General features: G+C 39.8%; 1 pseudogene; it reads right to left on the bottom strand.

Moving 5' to 3' along the window:
* Positions 1-3,670: 3,670 nt before the first annotated feature.
* On the bottom strand, positions 3,671-4,164 carry LOC109269465 (peptidyl-prolyl cis-trans isomerase A-like; annotated as a pseudogene).
* Positions 4,165-4,892: the final 728 nt, after the last annotated feature.

Below are 4,892 nucleotides of genomic sequence, written 5' to 3'. Positions count from 1 at the left end.
TCCTCCACCATGATGATGCCCCTGCTAAACCTAGCTTTTCATGAAAATCCCTCTTTGAACCCTTTGTTAACATTGTGAGGTGACTAGTCCTTTACCTATTTGAACCCAGTTATCCTGGTTTCTATCCTGTATTAGATGTCAACAGAAAGTCACTGTGAAGATTTTTAAGGGCTGCTTTTGGGAGCCCAGGAACCTTTGGACCCCCTCCCTAAAGTGACAGTATGAATGTGAGAGCTTCATCAGAAGCGCATTAAAAGTAGAAAAATAGCCAATCCTGAATGCTCCATGCTATGTTACCCCAAATTTTGCGGTCATGAATTACATTTACTCTTTTACACTTCCAAACAACCATCAAGTTTCATTCAACCAAAATTAACATATGCTAATCTAAGAACTACTTGATATATTGGATTTTCTTAGATATATTACCACACCATGCTTCTTGGCATGATTTTTACTAAGCCTTACACATTTTTTTTGTCAGTTCTAAAAACTATGGATTGTTTTTTCCTCCCTTGTGCATATCTGACTCTACCTTAAAGTTAAAAATCATTAAAGAAACAGAAAAGCATTTCACCTCTTTTTTTTTAACGTTTGTTTATTTTTGAGACAGAGAGAGACAGAGCATGAACGGGGGAGGGTCAGAGAGAGGGAGGCACAGAATCTGAAACAGGCTCCAGGCTCTGAGCTGTCAGCACAGAGCCCGACGCGGGGCTCAAACTCACGGACCACAAGATCATGACCTGAGCCGAAGTCGGCCGCTTAACTAACTGAGCCACCCAGGAGCCCTGCATTTCACCTCTTGAATGTGCAATATATACACAGTTCAAGTTCTACCCATTTTGCAAGTGAGCAAGATTCCAGCCATCAATCAACCTGCAGTAACTTTTATTTTATTATATTTTAAAGGCATATGAGGTAATAGTAGGAGCTGAAAAAAAGCTTAAATAACCACATCACAGTTAACTAATAGTGCTAAAGGTTTCACCAGAATTTGCTTCTAAGTCCTCATGAAGAATGACTTGTTCTTTTGTAGATTTTCCTCTTTGGCTCTGTTCCTCAGCCATTCCTGTGAAATTGTTTTATAATGAAGTGTTTCCCCCTTTCTTTCTTTATATTCTTTTTTTATATAATCATGAAAGTAATACATGTTTATTAATGGAAGAAAAAAATGTGTTTTTATTTGTGTATTTATTTATTTATCTATTTATTTATTTTAATGTTTATTTATTTTTGAGAGAGAAAGAAAGAGAGGCAGAGAGCAAACAGGAAAGGGGCAGAGAGAGATGGAGACACGGAATCTGAAGCAGGCTCCAGGCTCTGAGCTGTCAGCACAGAGCCCGACACGGGGCTTGAAACCATGAACCATGAGATCATGACCTGAGCCGAAGTCGGATGCTTAACAAACTGAGCCACCCAGGAGTCCACCAAAAAATCTGTTTTTAAAAAAAGACTTAAAACCTCCATTGTAATGTACTATTCAGAGATAAGCATTAACATTTGGTTGCATTTCCTTTTCTTCTCTCTAAGTGTGTGTGTGTGTGTATGTGTGTGTTTACACATATATACACACAAATGTATGAACAAAATAGGAACATACAATATGCATATACATTTTGGTGTTCTGCTTTTTCTCTTAAAATCTGTTATTAGCATTTGTTTCTCCACCCCCATGTCTTCTGTTCTCAGGTTCATTCCCCCAGTTCCCGATCTCATTTCCTACCAGCCTCCCCACTCTTGTTTTCTTAGTCCCCACCTTGCTACCCTCCTTAATCTTTTCTCAGTGCTGCAGCCAAAGGCATTTCTCTCCTGTGGTACTAGAAAGCATGAGCTGGGAGGGGCAGAGAGAGAGGGAGACAGAGAACCCCAAGTAGGGTCTGCACTGTCAGCGCAGAGCCCAATATGGGTCTCCATCTCACAAACATGAGATCGAGACCTGAGCCAAAACTAAGAGTTAGACACTTAACTGACTGAGCCACCCAGGTGCTCCTCCCCTATTTTAAAGCCTTTGACATGTTGCCTCTTTGCTCACAGGGTAAACCCAAGTTCCCTTTAGTTTCCTGCATGACCTTCAGCTCCTCTCTCAGGCCTATCTTTCAGTCACAGCCTGTTGCTTTCTCCTTCCATATATTCTGTCCAGTTGCAGCGTTTCTCAACGTATGACCCACAAGCCACGTGTTTTAGTCTTATAGAGTGACATTTGAACAATGAGGAGTCTAGGGTCACACTCTAGGTGACCTGAATCAGAAATTCTAGATGTCACTCTATTTTTAATAAGTTCTTCAAGTAATTTTTGAATACCCTCCAACATGGAAACTTCTTTTCTAAGACTCCCTAATAGAAAAATTAAAATCAATTGTTTAAAGGCATTTCTCATCCATTCTGCACCTCGTGTGATCCTCATTGCATTGCTCGGAAGTCAGTTTTATTATCATTCTACTCATTCCACAGATGAGGAAACATAAAGATGAATCAAAGACATTAAGAGATTTGTCCAATCCACACAACCAGTAAGGTTTGGGGATAACATTTCAAGTCTGCTCTTTCTAAATCCAAATTCTATGAGCTTTCCATTATATATTACCAGCTTCCCACCTTGGCCTGTAAAGAGAGAGACTTTGTTCTATGTGCCTTTAGTCAATGCACTCATCCTTCAAGACTGTGGTACATATTGCAGGTGTTCTCACCAACGTCCTGAACACCATCTTTCCAGTCTATGTGGTTGGTCAGACTTCTGCAAGCACCTAAGATTCTCTGTTTAACATCTTTCTCTTGATCTGAGCAAGAGGCAGACTTAAATGTCAGGGAGTCAGCGCCCCCAGGAGCCAATGGCATATGGGAGCTACAGCTAAATACTCTAGCCTTGTCACCTGGGGCGGGATGAGGCAAATTTGAGATGTGTTCCACAGAGAGCCCCAGAGATGTTCAAGTGACACACTGCTTCACAAAACTTCCTTTTATCCCCTCCCTTCCCTCTCCCATCTCACGTTCTCATTCTCCCCTGTTATTTTCTGGGGATCCCCTGACAAATAAACTACTTGAACTCACATCTTGTCTCAGAGTCTGCTTCAGGAACCCAACTTAAGACAAAGCCCATGATTAAACATGGATTTTGAATTTCAAGTGACAGAAACACAAATCACACAATGAAAACAACAGAAACTAATGCACACAAAGTTGAGAAGTCCAGGTACAGACCTGGCTTCTGATGCAGTCAGCTGCACACGTGCAAAGGATGTTAGCCTTTCTGTGGCTCTCTCTCTGGTTCTTCACCTCTCTCCTTGCCCTGACATCTCTCTGTTTTGTTTTTCTTCACGTGGTTTTATTCTCAGGAAGTATTCCATATTGAAACATGTTGGAACCCGAAGCAAAAGGAAAAGTGTGTCCCCCCATTTACCCATATTTTTATACATTTTAATGTCTTTTTTTCCTAGAATTAGATTTTTAGTTTTGTCTTTTATTATCCTTATTTAGTTTTTACTTCATAATCACAAACTTAACTCTGCAATCCAGCTAGATTTGGGGGGGACTTAGGAAAATATGGAACCCATAGAACTGCAGCAAGAGCACAGAGATTATAAGATAGTTCAAGCAGATGGGCGTGAAGGGGTGCTCTCCTGAGCTACAGAAGGAATAATCTGCTAGTTAAGTTAAACACAAGTCAAATTTATTAGATCTGTGCATAGTAAGCAATGGCAATCTTCTTGCTGGTCTTGCAATTCCTGGACATAAATTGCTCCATGGCTTCCATAATATTCATGCTCTCTTTGACCTTGCAAAAGACCACATGATTGCTATCCAACCACTCAGTCTCAGAAGTGCAGAGGAAAAACTGGAAACCGTTTATGTTAGGTCCAGCATTTGCCATGAAAAAGATGCCAGGACCCGTGTGCTTCAAGATGAAATTTTCATCATCCAGTTTCTCCCTGTAAATGGACTTACCGCTAGTGCCATTATGGCATGTGAAGTCACTACCCTGGCCCATAAATCTTGAATAATCCTGTGAAAGTAGGAAACTTTATAACCAAATCCTTTCTTCCCAGTGCTCAGAGCACAAAAGTTCTCTGCACTCTTTGAATCTTTGTCTGCAAACAGCTTGAAGGAGATGTGGCCCAAGGGCTTGCAATTCCTGGTGATGTCAAAGAACACGGTGGAGTTGACCATGTCTGGGTGGCATGGGTGGCTCTGAGATGGTGGCGTCTGCAAGCTCCAGAAGTAGATTTTGAAAATATTATTGATGAGCCTGCTTCAATTAAAGTTAGATTATAATAAATTATTTTAGTGTAAAAAAATATTTATAATTAAAACAATATTTAAAATTTTAATACACATACTTTTAAATTTTTCAATACTTTTTCAACTACTTTAATATTCTGGGAAAAAACTAGCCGTTAAAAAATAGATAAAAACATGGATATAGGGGGCACATTTTTCTTTTTACCTCAAGCTCCAATAGAACTCAATATGACATTGTCTTCATTTAAGTTCTTTTTTTTTTTTTAATTTACATCTAAATTAGTTAGCATATAGTGCAACAATGATTTCAGGAGTAGATTCCTTAGTGTCCCTTACCTATTTAGCCCATCCCTCCTCCCACAAGCCCTCCAGTAACCCTCAGTTTGTTCTCCATATGTATGAGTCTCTTCTGTTTTGTCCCCCTCCCTGTTTTTATATTACTTTTGTTTCCCTTCCCTTATGTTCATCTGTTTTGTCTCTTCAAGTCCTCATATGAGTGAAGTCATATGATATTTGTCTTTCTCTGACTGACTAATTTCGCTTAGCATAATACCTTCCAGTTCCATCCACGCTTAGCATAATACCTTCCAGTTCCATCCAGTGCCATCCAAATGGCAAGATTTCATTCTTTTTGATTGCCGAGTAATACTCCAATG

The sequence above is a fragment of the Panthera pardus genome, unplaced genomic scaffold (assembly GCF_024362965.1).
Source record: "Panthera pardus isolate Hobbes unplaced genomic scaffold, ASM2436296v1 HiC_scaffold_10, whole genome shotgun sequence".
In the NCBI taxonomy this organism is placed as follows: domain Eukaryota; kingdom Metazoa; phylum Chordata; class Mammalia; order Carnivora; family Felidae; genus Panthera; species Panthera pardus.
The sequence above is the reverse complement of the archived record's forward strand: the minus strand, read 5'-3'. Positions and strand labels throughout refer to the sequence as shown.